Genomic DNA, 18669 nt, shown 5'->3' with positions numbered 1-18669 from the left:
CAGGCCAGCTGGGTTCTGGCCAGCACACCGGGCAGATCGGATCTCCGTGCCTGCAGGACCCCCAGCCCCAGGCACTGATGTCCCACCCCCTCAGCCAGAACCTCCACCTCCACGTGCACCTGTACCTGCTCGGGCTTTGGCAGGAGAACCCGAGGCAGAGGAGGAGTCACCGCCTCGGCAGGGAGAGCCTGCCCTGGCTCCCGCGCAACACCCAGACGCCGACGATGACTCACCCACCCCTGCAGGAAGAACGAGCCCCCGCTCTGGACAGAGACCCAGAGCCCTTGCCGGAAACACCACGTCCAGGGGAGCGGTCGGCTCTGCCGCCTCCATCCCTGTCGGCTCACCGTGGACGCTGTCAACTCGGTCTGCCCCCAGGGGACATGGAGTTCCTTTCCCCTGAACTGCTTTGCATTTGGTTTGTTTCCACCTTTCTGGTGATGTTTTATTTTTTGTATGGTTTCCTGTATTTTTGTTGGTTAAGTTGGGAACTTGTTGGTTAAGTTAGTAAACTTTTTCATCATTGTTGCAATTTGGGAACACTGTTGTGTAACTCTGGTGATACTGTGTTACCATCACCACTTTGTGGTTTCAGACCCGTTTGATCTTTATGCCCCACCCCCCAACAAAGCCTGGATTCAAGGCAAGCACGCCCTGTTCATCCCTCCCCCCGATCCTGAACACAATTTCATCTTTTCTTTCTGCATTCCTTCCTATATTCTTGGTGTCCCCAATCAATGACTCTCAGTGAAATGACTGAAGGAGTTTCTTTCGGACTCTCCACCTACTGTAAGACTCCATTGGAGAGTTCTCATTTTTATGTCATTTGAACTAGCCTTTGATAGCTGACAGGACGGTGTACGTCCTTTCAAGATATCATGTGCCAAACGAAGCCCTTTTGGCAAATGCCATCATTATCTCCAGGCAGGCATTGCTGTTTGAAGGGTGACATCTCAGCCAGAAGGCAGAGGCTGAGCTCCTCTTGTTGCACCAGCTCCCAAAAGAAGCCAAGAAAGGGAGCTGGAACAACAAACCACCCCAACGCCCAGGAAAGCGTTCTTCACGACAGAAGGCTAGAAAATGACCCAACAACCTTGTGGCCCAGAACCCCTCTAGAAAAATCACTGTTCCATAAAAAAGAGAAACACGTGGGAAGTTCCAAGGAGAGGCAATGCCCATGGCCAGTGTACTTTAGAGACGGCCTGACCGCTCCGGGGAAGACACGCACCGACGGAACCCCTTGGGAAACAGCAGTGAGAGTCCTCACCGTCGTAAGGGTTTCCTCTGGGGACAACCTGCCCTGGGCACCACATGAGGGAGCAGACCGGCTTCTCTTCCTCTGCTCCCACACCATTCACTCATGAAGGCAGCTCAGGTGTTCTCATGCCCTGCCTGCCTGCCTGCCTGCCTGCCTGGCTCATCCGTGAGCTGTGACCACCTCCAGGGCAGGACTCCACCTTCTCCTCTCTGTGTACCGTGAATCTGCACACAGTGGGCTTTCAGAACCTTAGGAGACTTGAGCCATTCCCACTCGAGCCAGAACCCTCCCCAGGAAGGAAAACGGCTGTGGGGTCATTTTGGCCCCAGCACTGGTTCCGAAAGCCTGGCGGCTCCTACAGCCTCTACGGTGTGAAGAGGGAGGTCCCTTTTGACAGAGCTTTCCGGCTGTCAGATCTAAGCTGTTGTTTCACTGTCAGCTGTGTCTCTTCCGTTGCAGCCAGGTGGGCCACGCTGCTCCAAAGGGGCTCACAAGCTGAGTGGCAAGGGAGGTATTGAGAGGACAGGGATGGCTACAACGTGCTGCAAACTGAGTGAGGGTCCCCACAATCCTCAGCAAAGGTCTGTGGTGTGCAAGTGGGGAGTAGAGGGCCCCCAAGTTCCAAAGGAAGGGAGGTACTCGGGAGCTAAAGCCCTTGGCTGCTGTGGTAGCAGCTGCAGATGGCAGCTCGTCCACAGTGCACTTCAAATGAGGTCATATGAGCGGGACTCTGGAAATGGCTCCGAAATCAAGAGAAAGGGGTCAGGGTATGTGGGAATCCGGCGGGGGTGGGGGGTGGATGAAGGAAGGTGTCCTTCCTCTCTCCAGTGCAATTTGGTTTGGTGAGTCTCAAAGCTACCAGATGGCACTTCCCAAGTCAGGCCCCCGCAGGAATCAGGGTGGGCTGCGTGCCTCGGCGCCTGCTACAGGGACAAGCCACACCAGTGGCCTCCCTGAGCTCAAATGGCCGGATCTGGGGGTTCTGTCTGGGTGCACACCTCCTTGCTCTGGCCAAGTTCCCCCCTTCTCTGAGCACCAACTTCATCCTCTCGAATGAGGACATCGATTGCTACCTTGGCATGTTACTCTCTTCATCCGGTGAAGACTCATTAGGCTTATCCTACAATTACTAGCTGGCCCGAAGAGATATCTCCTGAATCCAGATTAAGCTGGAGTCTCCCAGGCTCATCTGGCATGTCTTCCCTGAAGTCTGCCAAAACCCACACCCTTGCATTTCCAGGGACTCCCCTTAGCCAGCTGGGCAGAAAACCCAGCATGGTTCAAACAAGCTGACAGACAAGCGGGAGAGGACTCACGGGCAGACGGCCTCCCTCAGGTCTCGGGTGGAGCTCTGGGACCACAGCAGCAGCGGGCCATCCCAGCCCCTGGGCTCAGCAGCGCCCTCATTCTCAGGCCGGCGGCTCTGACCTGAGGGGACCAGGAAGGTCACCAACTGCCGCAGGCGGACCTCAAGCCCCTCCCACTGCTGGAGCCTGACCTCCCCCGGCCCCACCCCTTCCCCTACCCCAGCAGAACGAGAGCTCGTCTTCCCCTGGCTTCCAACGTGAGGCCCGGCCCCGGGCCCCGATTGGGCACTGCCCCAGTCCGGAGCCAATCACAGTGGCCAGGGAGGTGGAACGCACCGATTGGCCAGGGCCAGGTCATGTGACCATACTCCCCAGGAAACTCAAATATTACCAAGATTCCCTAACAAACCAATGAACAAAATTATCCAGTAAAGGCAAACCGTACTTTTTAATGAGGCCAATGTCACAGAAAAAAAAAAAAAATCCTTCACAATGAACTGCTCAAGGAAGCTACTAAATAAGCTTTCAGAAAAGTTAAGACGTTTTTTTTTTTTTTTTAATAGGGTGACGGAGAGCTATACCTTTCCCATCTATGTGAATTTAGGTTTAAACTAGATTTCCCTCGGCTATTATATAAGACAAAAAACCCCACATCACCCCCTTTCACTCCCCCCACCCCCAAAAAGTGTTTTAGTCTATTGAATTTTTGTGTCCTCAGTTGTGTCTGATTCACGGCAACTCACGAACTCTACACAGCCAGGCTCTTCCGTCCATGGAATTCAGGGCAATTTTTTTCTGTCACAGCAAATGCCCACCCTGGGTGATCCAAAGGCAAGGGCTCAGAGGCTCCTGAGAGACTAACTCCTTTCAGCTGAGCACAGAGCTGGCTCCTCACTGGGATGCCTGTGGCCTGGGGCTCCCAGAGGGGAGAGCAGCACTCGCCCCACCGTGTGGTCACTGCTGGAAGTGCAGGCTGCTCCTCACTCCCCCTTGACAGTGTCCCTGAGGGCAGAACAGTGTGAATCTACTCAAGGTGGAAACGCAAACTCCGATGCAACCAAACTTCCCACAAGGTCTCCAAAACCACTCAGGAACAGGGAATTGGAAACTGCAGGGCATGACATGAATGGAGATGGAGACTTGACACCTTACACCGAGTTCACTTCCAGTTATCCCTAGACAAAGTTTCCATGAAAACTTGTCACAAATCTAGAAGAACAATGAGCAGAAACCGGACACGTGCTTTGAGTCTTCACACACAAAACAAAAAGGCAGCCCACAAAACAACCCAGAGAATACAGTGGACTTTGCAAAATCAAAGATATCTACTGTGGGAAAGACCTCATTACAAAAGCAAAAGACAGGTCATACATCGCGAGACGAATGAGTGGAAACACAAAGCTTCTCAAGGATGTGTCTCCAAACAGTCAAAGAACACCAACACGACAAGCCTGTGAAAACTAGGGAAAGGTCTGAAGGGACACCAGACTGAGGAAGACACACACAGAGTATCCCGGATGATGTCCAGCACTGAGGGCCTGAAGAAACAACAGTCTAGTTGCGCTCCCTCAGGCCTGTGTGACCCTGGATGAGGCCTCTGTTTCCCGGTGGCTCTGAGAGATGGACAGGGAGGAAGGGGAAGAGAAATCACTTGCATTTCTAATACTCACAGCAAAGTCTTCCAATGAGAAGGGAATTATCACCCCCACTGACAATGCCATTCACTGAAGTGATACCCACGAGTCCATCTAACCCAGAAGGGAAGGAAGGACCTGTTCTCACAAAACGGCGAGAGACAGAAGAAGGAAGATCAAGCCCACACCAACCACTGGAAAGAGAAGCTGTGCTCAGGGCTTGAAAGAATTCCTATTGGGAAAATGATGTCACAGCCCCACAAGGCAATCCACAGCTTCGATGCTATTCCTCCCAAAATGCCAATGCATTTTCGCACCGAACAAAGAATTGCAAAAGGGGTACGGAAACAGAAAAGAGCCTAAATTGTCAATACAATCCGACGAAAAAGCCCCGATACGGACATCCAAGGTTGTGTGAAAGGAAATTAGACGACCAAACTAGGATCCTCAGGAGAGTATCGGAGAAGGCGATGGCGACCCACTCCAGTACTCTTGCCTGGAAAACGCCCTGGACGGAGGAGCCTGGTAGGCTGCAGGCCATGGGGTCGCGCAGAGTCAGACACGACTGAAATGACTTAGGCGCAGCGGCAGCAGCAGGACAGTATGCTATTGGGAATACAACAACACACACAGATCCAGATCGATGGAATAAAGTTGAGGGTCCAGAAACAAACCCCGGCATCCATGGTCAACTCATCTCTGACACAAAAGGGGAGAATATCCAAATGGGAACGAGAAAGCCTCTTCAATAAATGTCCATGGGAAAACCAGACAGCTACATCTGAAGAACGCTATTGGTTTTGATCTCACACCACCTCAATATCGGGGAAAAACCTCACCCTAAAGACTGATGTCATGAGACAGCTAGAAAGAAGCGTAGGTCAAAGGCTCCTTAACATCAGAGTCTCCTTGCCATTTGCTGGGCGGAGGTAGAAATGGGTCTCTTCAAGTAAGGGAAAGAGGAAAACGAAGTACGCCAATGGGTTTCCATCCAATGGAACCTCTTCACAACAGAGAAGCTAAGCATTCAGAAATGCAAAAGATGGGAAACGGAACATGAGAGACTCCTTGCAAGTGGTGTATCTGAGAAGGGGTTCATATGGAAAGAGACGAAGAATGCACAGCACTCAGATTCCAAGAAACACCACCACCACCCTTGACCCTTCCCCCATGACCAACTCCGACCTAAAGCCTTTCTCTCCCTCTAACCTATCCCTAAAACATAACCCTCATCTAATCATATACATGTGCATTCCTAGCATCCATCCATCCACACACGAGAGAGAAAGAGGAAGACACAGACTGAATCGAGAAGGGAAAAGAGAGGGACACAGACAGAGAGAGACACGGAACCAAAGAGAGGAAAGGAGTCGACGGTCCAGACTTTTCATCAATCTGTCTCGAAGGTAGAAGCAATGACAGCGCCCATCCACCCCAGAAGGGGGAAAAGGACGGAAGGTTTGGAGAGGAAAAGACAAGAACGCAGGGAGCCATTAGAAGCTCAGCCACCCGCAGAAGCCGAGCTGGGACACTTGAACAGAATCTCAATGGAAACAGAGGACCAGAAAGTTGGCTACTCTTTTCTATAAGAGAGGGAGACCTTCGAGTCTTCCTTTCGCGCCTCCAACTTGGATGCGGGGTCTCAAAACACTCAGGAGGGGGAGTGCCTTTTCCTGGGTACCACGGCGCATCCAGGCCTCGTTCTGCCCCATTCTGTGCTGTGTCAGCCCTGGATGGAGTCTTTCTTTCTGAAGTCTCAGCGCACAAGCTCCACGTGATATCGGCCCCAGGTGGAAAGGCATGGAGCTGCTCGTAGGCCGACAGACCTAGGAAGCAGATGGGAGAATGACCCCCACTCTCCAGATGGAGAGACTGGGGAAACCCTGAGGGGCATACGCTTGTCCAGGGCCACACCACTTATGAGAAGAAGGAGCCTGGTCTGAGAGCAGCGGGGTCCTCGGAGCTCAGGCCCTGGCTGCACCCAGGCCTCCCCAGGGCTGTGGGCTGGGCTGTGTGGCTGTCACTGTGCCTGCACATGGCCTAAGGGGGGTGGTCGAGCAGTCAGAAACACAGAGATTCCCTTGGGAAGTTTTGGGGAAGGGACCTCAGCACGAACCCCAGGAAATGATGTCACCTGCCGGCAACAGAACCCAACAGAACCCGCAACCCGTGTATCCAGGCCTCCAGAGCGGAGAGGAGCCCCCAGCCAGATCACTTGCTGCCAGGATGTTCTGCTGTTTGCCCCTGCCCAGAGGCCGGGGCCTCAGGAGAGCTCACAGGCAGTGTGCGTGGGCACCCTGTCGACGTTGGCTCAGGGCACCCCCGAGAGGCCTCTGGCCCTTTGCCCGGAGAAACAGAAAGGTAACACGGGGAGCCCCAGGCCGGGCCAGCCCACCTCTCCCATGCCACCCGGAAACACCGGGTCCTTTGCCTGTGTGTGTGGATGCGGGTTTCTCGGGGTGTGTCTCCCTCAAGGAAGCCCAGGCGGATGTGGGGTCAGAAGCCTGCGGGCAAGTTGTGTCCACACCCCAGGGGAGAGCAGGCTGGCTGGGATGGGGAGAGTGCGGGCAGCGCCGGCCGCCCAGGCTGGCCTCACACCCTCAGGTGGGTCTCTTTCCTCCCGGGTGGGGATCTGAGCAGACACACGTCTCTGACCCTTCTGGGAAGAGAAGTTCGAGCAGGCAGAAGCAGCGGCTCCACTGGCCAGGCCCAGCTCGGAAAAGTCCCAGCATGGCTGGCTGACGGTCACTGTCGTTGCAGAGCTTCCCACGTGATGAGGCCGAGGACGGGGACACCCCGTCCACCTCCCGGAGGGAGGGGTCGGAGCACCACCCCCCCGCCCCTGAGGCCCAGTGCAGGCTCCAGGTGAGCGTGCCCACGGAGGCATCAGCCCCACCGGGGGCGAAGCGGAGGCGGGGAAGGCCTGCTGCCGAGACACCACACAGGATACACCCGGCGGCCCAGTCTGAGGCTGCCACGGAGCTCAGCACACCCGGCTCCGACCCAGAGTCCCGAGAACCCCAGCCTCTGAGGCAGCAGGAGGACCTGGAGCCCAGCACGCCAGAGCACAGAGGTGAGGACGCTGGGGCTGGTGCACGGGAGTGTGTGGGGAGGGGGTGCTGAGCTACACAGGGACGAGTCCCCGAAAGATGCTGCTGGGCCTGCAGCAAGCGCTGGCCTCACACCCCCACCCCCTTCTTGCACACTTCAGTCCCAAAAGACATCCGACCCTGGGTATTCTTTGGGAATCTCTTGGAAGCTTTCTGTCCCGGGATACGCACATGCCAAGGCTGGCCTGTGGGCAAACTTTGCTTCTCCCCCAGCTCTAGCACTGGCCTCCAACTGGAACCAGGCTCCACTTCCCAGACCTGTCCCTACAGAGGTGGTGGCTCCAGGTGCAGGACCCAGGGATCCACCGAGGGCAGATGGAGAACCGAGACTTGCCCTCGCAGAGACACCAGGCCAGCTGGGTTCTGGCCAGCACACCGGGCAGATCGGATCTCCGTGCCTGCAGGACCCCCAGCCCCAGGCACTGATGTCCCACCCCCTCAGCCAGAACCTCCACCTCCACGTGCACCTGTACCTGCTCGGGCTTTGGCAGGAGAACCCGAGGCAGAGGAGGAGTCACCGCCTCGGCAGGGAGAGCCTGCCCTGGCTCCCGCGCAACACCCAGACGCCGACGATGACTCACCCACCCCTGCAGGAAGAACGAGCCCCCGCTCTGGACAGAGACCCAGAGCCCTTGCCGGAAACACCACGTCCAGGGGAGCGGTCGGCTCTGCCGCCTCCATCCCTGTCGGCTCACCGTGGACGCTGTCAACTCGGTCTGCCCCCAGGGGACATGGAGTTCCTTTCCCCTGAACTGCTTTGCATTTGGTTTGTTTCCACCTTTCTGGTGATGTTTTATTTTTTGTATGGTTTCCTGTATTTTTGTTGGTTAAGTTGGGAACTTGTTGGTTAAGTTAGTAAACTTTTTCATCATTGTTGCAATTTGGGAACACTGTTGTGTAACTCTGGTGATACTGTGTTACCATCACCACTTTGTGGTTTCAGACCCGTTTGATCTTTATGCCCCACCCCCCAACAAAGCCTGGATTCAAGGCAAGCACGCCCTGTTCATCCCTCCCCCCGATCCTGAACACAATTTCATCTTTTCTTTCTGCATTCCTTCCTATATTCTTGGTGTCCCCAATCAATGACTCTCAGTGAAATGACTGAAGGAGTTTCTTTCGGACTCTCCACCTACTGTAAGACTCCATTGGAGAGTTCTCATTTTTATGTCATTTGAACTAGCCTTTGATAGCTGACAGGACGGTGTACGTCCTTTCAAGATATCATGTGCCAAACGAAGCCCTTTTGGCAAATGCCATCATTATCTCCAGGCAGGCATTGCTGTTTGAAGGGTGACATCTCAGCCAGAAGGCAGAGGCTGAGCTCCTCTTGTTGCACCAGCTCCCAAAAGAAGCCAAGAAAGGGAGCTGGAACAACAAACCACCCCAACGCCCAGGAAAGCGTTCTTCACGACAGAAGGCTAGAAAATGACCCAACAACCTTGTGGCCCAGAACCCCTCTAGAAAAATCACTGTTCCATAAAAAAGAGAAACACGTGGGAAGTTCCAAGGAGAGGCAATGCCCATGGCCAGTGTACTTTAGAGACGGCCTGACCGCTCCGGGGAAGACACGCACCGACGGAACCCCTTGGGAAACAGCAGTGAGAGTCCTCACCGTCGTAAGGGTTTCCTCTGGGGACAACCTGCCCTGGGCACCACATGAGGGAGCAGACCGGCTTCTCTTCCTCTGCTCCCACACCATTCACTCATGAAGGCAGCTCAGGTGTTCTCATGCCCTGCCTGCCTGCCTGCCTGCCTGCCTGGCTCATCCGTGAGCTGTGACCACCTCCAGGGCAGGACTCCACCTTCTCCTCTCTGTGTACCGTGAATCTGCACACAGTGGGCTTTCAGAACCTTAGGAGACTTGAGCCATTCCCACTCGAGCCAGAACCCTCCCCAGGAAGGAAAACGGCTGTGGGGTCATTTTGGCCCCAGCACTGGTTCCGAAAGCCTGGCGGCTCCTACAGCCTCTACGGTGTGAAGAGGGAGGTCCCTTTTGACAGAGCTTTCCGGCTGTCAGATCTAAGCTGTTGTTTCACTGTCAGCTGTGTCTCTTCCGTTGCAGCCAGGTGGGCCACGCTGCTCCAAAGGGGCTCACAAGCTGAGTGGCAAGGGAGGTATTGAGAGGACAGGGATGGCTACAACGTGCTGCAAACTGAGTGAGGGTCCCCACAATCCTCAGCAAAGGTCTGTGGTGTGCAAGTGGGGAGTAGAGGGCCCCCAAGTTCCAAAGGAAGGGAGGTACTCGGGAGCTAAAGCCCTTGGCTGCTGTGGTAGCAGCTGCAGATGGCAGCTCGTCCACAGTGCACTTCGAATGAGGTCATATGAGCGGGACTCTGGAAATGGCTCCGAAATCAAGAGAAAGGGGTCAGGGTATGTGGGAATCCGGCGGGGGTGGGGGGTGGATGAAGGAAGGTGTCCTTCCTCTCTCCAGTGCAATTTGGTTTGGTGAGTCTCAAAGCTACCAGATGGCACTTCCCAAGTCAGGCCCCCGCAGGAATCAGGGTGGGCTGCGTGCCTCGGCGCCTGCTACAGGGACAAGCCACACCAGTGGCCTCCCTGAGCTCAAATGGCCGGATCTGGGGGTTCTGTCTGGGTGCACACCTCCTTGCTCTGGCCAAGTTCCCCCCTTCTCTGAGCACCAGCTTCATCCTCTCGAATGAGGACATCGATTGCTACCTTGGCACGTTACTCTCTTCATCCTGTGAAGACTCATTAGGCTTATCCTACAATTACTAGCTGGCCCGAAGAGATATCTCCTGAATCCAGATTAAGCTGGAGTCTCCCAGGCTCATCTGGCATGTCTTCCCTGAAGTCTGCCAAAACCCACACCCTTGCATTTCCAGGGACTCCCCTTAGCCAGCTGGGCAGAAAACCCAGCATGGTTCAAACAAGCTGACAGACAAGCGGGAGAGGACTCACGGGCAGACGGCCTCCCTCAGGTCTCGGGTGGAGCTCTGGGACCACAGCAGCAGCGGGCCATCCCAGCCCCTGGGCTCAGCAGCGCCCTCATTCTCAGGCCGGCGGCTCTGCCCTGAGGGGAGCAGGAAGGTCACCAACTGCCGCAGGCGGACCTCAAGCCCCTCCCACTGCTGGAGCCTGACCTCCCCCGGCCCCACCCCTTCCCCTACCCCAGCAGAACGAGAGCTCGTCTTCCCCTGGCTTCCAACGTGAGGCCCGGCCCCGGGCCCCGATTGGGCACTGCCCCAGTCCGGAGCCAATCACAGTGGCCAGGGAGGTGGAACGCACCGATTGGCCAGGGCCAGGTCATGTGACCATACTCCCCAGGAAACTCAAATATTACCAAGATTCCCTAACAAACCAATGAACAAAATTATCCAGTAAAGGCAAACCGTACTTTTTAATGAGGCCAATGTCACAGAAAAAAAAAAAAATCCTTCACAATGAACTGCTCAAGGAAGCTACTAAATAAGCTTTCAGAAAAGTTAAGACGTTTTTTTTTTTTTTTTAATAGGGTGACGGAGAGCTATACCTTTCCCATCTATGTGAATTTAGGTTTAAACTAGATTTCCCTCGGCTATTATATAAGACAAAAAACCCCACATCACCCCCTTTCACTCCCCCCACCCCCAAAAAGTGTTTTAGTCTATTGAATTTTTGTGTCCTCAGTTGTGTCTGATTCACGGCAACTCACGAACTCTACACAGCCAGGCTCTTCCGTCCATGGAATTCAGGGCAATTTTTTTCTGTCACAGCAAATGCCCACCCTGGGTGATCCAAAGGCAAGGGCTCAGAGGCTCCTGAGAGACTAACTCCTTTCAGCTGAGCACAGAGCTGGCTCCTCACTGGGATGCCTGTGGCCTGGGGCTCCCAGAGGGGAGAGCAGCACTCGCCCCACCGTGTGGTCACTGCTGGAAGTGCAGGCTGCTCCTCACTCCCCCTTGACAGTGTCCCTGAGGGCAGAACAGTGTGAATCTACTCAAGGTGGAAACGCAAACTCCGATGCAACCAAACTTCCCACAAGGTCTCCAAAACCACTCAGGAACAGGGAATTGGAAACTGCAGGGCATGACATGAATGGAGATGGAGACTTGACACCTTACACCGAGTTCACTTCCAGTTATCCCTAGACAAAGTTTCCATGAAAACTTGTCACAAATCTAGAAGAACAATGAGCAGAAACCGGACACGTGCTTTGAGTCTTCACACACAAAACAAAAAGGCAGCCCACAAAACAACCCAGAGAATACAGTGGACTTTGCAAAATCAAAGATATCTACTGTGGGAAAGACCTCATTACAAAAGCAAAAGACAGGTCATACATCGCGAGACGAATGAGTGGAAACACAAAGCTTCTCAAGGATGTGTCTCCAAACAGTCAAAGAACACCAACACGACAAGCCTGTGAAAACTAGGGAAAGGTCTGAAGGGACACCAGACTGAGGAAGACACACACAGAGTATCCCGGATGATGTCCAGCACTGAGGGCCTGAAGAAACAACAGTCTAGTTGCGCTCCCTCAGGCCTGTGTGACCCTGGATGAGGCCTCTGTTTCCCGGTGGCTCTGAGAGATGGACAGGGAGGAAGGGGAAGAGAAATCACTTGCATTTCTAATACTCACAGCAAAGTCTTCCAATGAGAAGGGAATTATCACCCCCACTGACAATGCCATTCACTGAAGTGATACCCACGAGTCCATCTAACCCAGAAGGGAAGGAAGGACCTGTTCTCACAAAACGGCGAGAGACGGAAGAAGGAAGATCAAGCCCACACCAACCACTGGAAAGAGAAGCTGTGCTCAGGGCTTGAAAGAATTCCTATTGGGAAAATGATGTCACAGCCCCACAAGGCAATCCACAGCTTCGATGCTATTCCTCCCAAAATGCCAATGCATTTTCGCACCGAACAAAGAATTGCAAAAGGGGTACAGAAACAGAAAAGAGCCTAAATTGTCAATACAATCCGACGAAAAAGCCCCGATACGGACATCCAAGGTTGTGTGAAAGGAAATTAGACGACCAAACTAGGATCCTCAGGAGAGTATCGGAGAAGGCGATGGCGACCCACTCCAGTACTCTTGCCTGGAAAACGCCCTGGACGGAGGAGCCTGGTAGGCTGCAGGCCATGGGGTCGCGCAGAGTCAGACACGACTGAAATGACTTAGGCGCAGCGGCAGCAGCAGGACAGTATGCTATTGGGAATACAACAACACACACAGATCCAGATCGATGGAATAAAGTTGAGGGTCCAGAAACAAACCCCGGCATCCATGGTCAACTCATCTCTGACACAAAAGGGGAGAATATCCAAATGGGAACGAGAAAGCCTCTTCAATAAATGTCCATGGGAAAACCAGACAGCTACATCTGAAGAACGCTATTGGTTTTGATCTCACACCACCTCAATATCGGGGAAAAACCTCACCCTAAAGACTGATGTCATGAGACAGCTAGAAAGAAGCGTAGGTCAAAGGCTCCTTAACATCAGAGTCTCCTTGCCATTTGCTGGGCGGAGGTAGAAATGGGTCTCTTCAAGTAAGGGAAAGAGGAAAACGAAGTACGCCAATGGGTTTCCATCCAATGGAACCTCTTCACAACAGAGAAGCTAAGCATTCAGAAATGCAAAAGATGGGAAACGGAACATGAGAGACTCCTTGCAAGTGGTGTATCTGAGAAGGGGTTCATATGGAAAGAGACGAAGAATGCACAGCACTCAGATTCCAAGAAACACCACCACCACCCTTGACCCTTCCCCCATGACCAACTCCGACCTAAAGCCTTTCTCTCCCTCTAACCTATCCCTAAAACATAACCCTCATCTAATCATATACATGTGCATTCCTAGCATCCATCCATCCACACACGAGAGAGAAAGAGGTAGACACAGACTGAATCGAGAAGGGAAAAGAGAGGGACACAGACAGAGAGAGACACGGAACCAAAGAGAGGAAAGGAGTCGACGGTCCAGACTTTTCATCAATCTGTCTCGAAGGTAGAAGCAATGACAGCGCCCATCCACCCCAGAAGGGGGAAAAGGACGGAAGGTTTGGAGAGGAAAAGACAAGAACGCAGGGAGCCATTAGAAGCTCAGCCACCCGCAGAAGCCGAGCTGGGACACTTGAACAGAATCTCAATGGAAACAGAGGACCAGAAAGTTGGCTACTCTTTTCTATAAGAGAGGGAGACCTTCGAGTCTTCCTTTCGCGCCTCCAACTTGGATGCGGGGTCTCAAAACACTCAGGAGGGGGAGTGCCTTTTCCTGGGTACCACGGCGCATCCAGGCCTCGTTCTGCCCCATTCTGTGCTGTGTCAGCCCTGGATGGAGTCTTTCTTTCTGAAGTCTCAGCGCACAAGCTCCACGTGATATCGGCCCCAGGTGGAAAGGCATGGAGCTGCTCGTAGGCCGACAGACCTAGGAAGCAGATGGGAGAATGACCCCCACTCTCCAGATGGAGAGACTGGGGAAACCCTGAGGGGCATACGCTTGTCCAGGGCCACACCACTTATGAGAAGAAGGAGCCTGGTCTGAGAGCAGCGGGGTCCTCGGAGCTCAGGCCCTGGCTGCACCCAGGCCTCCCCAGGGCTGTGGGCTGGGCTGTGTGGCTGTCACTGTGCCTGCACATGGCCTAAGGGGGGTGGTCGAGCAGTCAGAAACCCAGAGATTCCCTTGGGAAGTTTTGGGGAAGGGACCTCAGCACGAACCCCAGGAAATGATGTCACCTGCCGGCAACAGAACCCAACAGAACCCGCAACCCGTGTATCCAGGCCTCCAGAGCGGAGAGGAGCCCCCAGCCAGATCACTTGCTGCCAGGATGTTCTGCTGTTTGCCCCTGCCCAGAGGCCGGGGCCTCAGGAGAGCTCACAGGCAGTGTGCGTGGGCACCCTGTCGACGTTGGCTCAGGGCACCCCCGAGAGGCCTCTGGCCCTTTGCCCGGAGAAACAGAAAGGTAACACGGGGAGCCCCAGGCCGGGCCAGCCCACCTCTCCCATGCCACCCGGAAACACCGGGTCCTTTGCCTGTGTGTGTGGATGCGGGTTTCTCGGGGTGTGTCTCCCTCAAGGAAGCCCAGGCGGATGTGGGGTCAGAAGCCTGCGGGCAAGTTGTGTCCACACCCCAGGGGAGAGCAGGCTGGCTGGGATGGGGAGAGTGCGGGCAGCGCCGGCCGCCCAGGCTGGCCTCACACCCTCAGGTGGGTCTCTTTCCTCCCGGGTGGGGATCTGAGCAGACACACGTCTCTGACCCTTCTGGGAAGAGAAGTTCGAGCAGGCAGAAGCAGCGGCTCCACTGGCCAGGCCCAGCTCGGAAAAGTCCCAGCATGGCTGGCTGACGGTCACTGTCGTTGCAGAGCTTCCCACGTGATGAGGCCGAGGACGGGGACACCCCGTCCACCTCCCGGAGGGAGGGGTCGGAGCACCACCCCCCCGCCCCTGAGGCCCAGTGCAGGCTCCAGGTGAGCGTGCCCACGGAGGCATCAGCCCCACCGGGGGCGAAGCGGAGGCGGGGAAGGCCTGCTGCCGAGACACCACACAGGATACACCCGGCGGCCCAGTCTGAGGCTGCCACGGAGCTCAGCACACCCGGCTCCGACCCAGAGTCCCGAGAACCCCAGCCTCTGAGGCAGCAGGAGGACCTGGAGCCCAGCACGCCAGAGCACAGAGGTGAGGACGCTGGGGCTGGTGCACGGGAGTGTGTGGGGAGGGGGTGCTGAGCTACACAGGGACGAGTCCCCGAAAGATGCTGCTGGGCCTGCAGCAAGCGCTGGCCTCACACCCCCACCCCCTTCTTGCACACTTCAGTCCCAAAAGACATCCGACCCTGGGTATTCTTTGGGAATCTCTTGGAAGCTTTCTGTCCCGGGATACGCACATGCCAAGGCTGGCCTGTGGGCAAACTTTGCTTCTCCCCCAGCTCTAGCACTGGCCTCCAACTGGAACCAGGCTCCACTTCCCAGACCTGTCCCTACAGAGGTGGTGGCTCCAGGTGCAGGACCCAGGGATCCACCGAGGGCAGATGGAGAACCGAGACTTGCCCTCGCAGAGACACCAGGCCAGCTGGGTTCTGGCCAGCACACCGGGCAGATCGGATCTCCGTGCCTGCAGGACCCCCAGCCCCAGGCACTGATGTCCCACCCCCTCAGCCAGAACCTCCACCTCCACGTGCACCTGTACCTGCTCGGGCTTTGGCAGGAGAACCCGAGGCAGAGGAGGAGTCACCGCCTCGGCAGGGAGAGCCTGCCCTGGCTCCCGCGCAACACCCAGACGCCGACGATGACTCACCCACCCCTGCAGGAAGAACGAGCCCCCGCTCTGGACAGAGACCCAGAGCCCTTGCCGGAAACACCACGTCCAGGGGAGCGGTCGGCTCTGCCGCCTCCATCCCTGTCGGCTCACCGTGGACGCTGTCAACTCGGTCTGCCCCCAGGGGACATGGAGTTCCTTTCCCCTGAACTGCTTTGCATTTGGTTTGTTTCCACCTTTCTGGTGATGTTTTATTTTTTGTATGGTTTCCTGTATTTTTGTTGGTTAAGTTGGGAACTTGTTGGTTAAGTTAGTAAACTTTTTCATCATTGTTGCAATTTGGGAACACTGTTGTGTAACTCTGGTGATACTGTGTTACCATCACCACTTTGTGGTTTCAGACCCGTTTGATCTTTATGCCCCACCCCCCAACAAAGCCTGGATTCAAGGCAAGCACGCCCTGTTCATCCCTCCCCCCGATCCTGAACACAATTTCATCTTTTCTTTCTGCATTCCTTCCTATATTCTTGGTGTCCCCAATCAATGACTCTCAGTGAAATGACTGAAGGAGTTTCTTTCGGACTCTCCACCTACTGTAAGACTCCATTGGAGAGTTCTCATTTTTATGTCATTTGAACTAGCCTTTGATAGCTGACAGGACGGTGTACGTCCTTTCAAGATATCATGTGCCAAACGAAGCCCTTTTGGCAAATGCCATCATTATCTCCAGGCAGGCATTGCTGTTTGAAGGGTGACATCTCAGCCAGAAGGCAGAGGCTGAGCTCCTCTTGTTGCACCAGCTCCCAAAAGAAGCCAAGAAAGGGAGCTGGAACAACAAACCACCCCAACGCCCAGGAAAGCGTTCTTCACGACAGAAGGCTAGAAAATGACCCAACAACCTTGTGGCCCAGAACCCCTCTAGAAAAATCACTGTTCCATAAAAAAGAGAAACACGTGGGAAGTTCCAAGGAGAGGCAATGCCCATGGCCAGTGTACTTTAGAGACGGCCTGACCGCTCCGGGGAAGACACGCACCGACGGAACCCCTTGGGAAACAGCAGTGAGAGTCCTCACCGTCGTAAGGGTTTCCTCTGGGGACAACCTGCCCTGGGCACCACATGAGGGAGCAGACCGGCTTCTCTTCCTCTGCTCCCACACCATTCACTCATGAAGGCAGCTCAGGTGTTCTCATGCCCTGCCTGCCTGCCTGCCTGCCTGCCTGGCTCATCCGTGAGCTGTGACCACCTCCAGGGCAGGACTCCACCTTCTCCTCTCTGTGTACCGTGAATCTGCACACAGTGGGCTTTCAGAACCTTAGGAGACTTGAGCCATTCCCACTCGAGCCAGAACCCTCCCCAGGAAGGAAAACGGCTGTGGGGTCATTTTGGCCCCAGCACTGGTTCCGAAAGCCTGGCGGCTCCTACAGCCTCTACGGTGTGAAGAGGGAGGTCCCTTTTGACAGAGCTTTCCGGCTGTCAGATCTAAGCTGTTGTTTCACTGTCAGCTGTGTCTCTTCCGTTGCAGCCAGGTGGGCCACGCTGCTCCAAAGGGGCTCACAAGCTGAGTGGCAAGGGAGGTATTGAGAGGACAGGGATGGCTACAACGTGCTGCAAACTGAGTGAGGGTCCCCACAATCCTCAGCAAAGGTCTGTGGTGTGCAAGTGGGGAGTAGAGGGCCCCCAAGTTCCAAAGGAAGGGAGGTACTCGGGAGCTAAAGCCCTTGGCTGCTGTGGTAGCAGCTGCAGATGGCAGCTCGTCCACAGTGCACTTCGAATGAGGTCATATGAGCGGGACTCTGGAAATGGCTCCGAAATCAAGAGAAAGGGGTCAGGGTATGTGGGAATCCGGCGGGGGTGGGGGGTGGATGAAGGAAGGTGTCCTTCCTCTCTCCAGTGCAATTTGGTTTGGTGAGTCTCAAAGCTACCAGATGGCACTTCCCAAGTCAGGCCCCCGCAGGAATCAGGGTGGGCTGCGTGCCTCGGCGCCTGCTACAGGGACAAGCCACACCAGTGGCCTCCCTGAGCTCAAATGGCCGGATCTGGGGGTTCTGTCTGGGTGCACACCTCCTTGCTCTGGCCAAGTTCCCCCCTTCTCTGAGCACCAGCTTCATCCTCTCGAATGAGGACATCGATTGCTACCTTGGCACGTTACTCTCTTCATCCTGTGAAGACTCATTAGGCTTATCCTACAATTACTAGCTGGCCCGAAGAGATATCTCCTGAATCCAGATTAAGCTGGAGTCTCCCAGGCTCATCTGGCATGTCTTCCCTGAAGTCTGCCAAAACCCACACCCTTGCATTTCCAGGGACTCCCCTTAGCCAGCTGGGCAGAAAACCCAGCATGGTTCAAACAAGCTGACAGACAAGCGGGAGAGGACTCACGGGCAGACGGCCTCCCTCAGGTCTCGGGTGGAGCTCTGGGACCACAGCAGCAGCGGGCCATCCCAGCCCCTGGGCTCAGCAGCGCCCTCATTCTCAGGCCGGCGGCTCTGCCCTGAGGGGAGCAGGAAGGTCACCAACTGCCGCAGGCGGACCTCAAGCCCCTCCCACTGCTGGAGCCTGACCTCCCCCGGCCCCACCCCTTCCCCTACCCCAGCAGAACGAGAGCTCGTCTTCCCCTGGCTTCCAACGTGAGGCCCGGCCCCGGGCCCCGATTGGGCACTGCCCCAGTCCGGAGCCAATCACAGTGGCCAGGGAGGTGGAACGCACCGATTGGCCAGGGCCAGGTCATGTGACCATACTCCCCAGGAAACTCAAATATTACCAAGATTCCCTAACAAACCAATGAACAAAATTATCCAGTAAAGGCAAACCGTACTTTTTAATGAGGCCAATGTCACAGAAAAAAAAAAAAATCCTTCACAATGAACTGCTCAAGGAAGCTACTAAATAAGCTTTCAGAAAAGTTAAGACGTTTTTTTTTTTTTTTTAATAGGGTGACGGAGAGCTATACCTTTCCCATCTATGTGAATTTAGGTTTAAACTAGATTTCCCTCGGCTATTATATAAGACAAAAAACCCCACATCACCCCCTTTCACTCCCCCCACCCCCAAAAAGTGTTTTAGTCTATTGAATTTTTGTGTCCTCAGTTGTGTCTGATTCACGGCAACTCACGAACTCTACACAGCCAGGCTCTTCCGTCCATGGAATTCAGGGCAATTTT

General features: G+C 54.9%; 1 long non-coding RNA gene across 1 annotated transcript in view; it reads right to left on the bottom strand.

The window, feature by feature from the left end:
• Positions 1 to 469: 469 nt before the first annotated feature.
• LOC145530002 (uncharacterized) overlaps positions 470 to 18669 on the bottom strand; it is a 1493464-nt gene continuing 1475264 nt past the window's right edge. Inside the window, exons 179-181 of the long non-coding RNA XR_014071397.1 lie at positions 17888 to 17999; positions 10232 to 10343; positions 470 to 2686 (exon numbers count right to left, since the gene is read on the bottom strand). This is a non-coding gene — a long non-coding RNA (uncharacterized LOC145530002). The remainder of the gene's footprint in view (positions 2687 to 10231; positions 10344 to 17887; positions 18000 to 18669) is intronic.

The sequence above is a fragment of the Giraffa tippelskirchi genome, chromosome 12, assembly GCF_054371585.1.
Source record: "Giraffa tippelskirchi isolate mGirTip1 chromosome 12, T2T-mGirTip1v1.2.pri, whole genome shotgun sequence".
NCBI lineage: Eukaryota > Metazoa > Chordata > Mammalia > Artiodactyla > Giraffidae > Giraffa > Giraffa tippelskirchi.
This window is presented reverse-complemented; position numbering and strand designations above follow the sequence as displayed.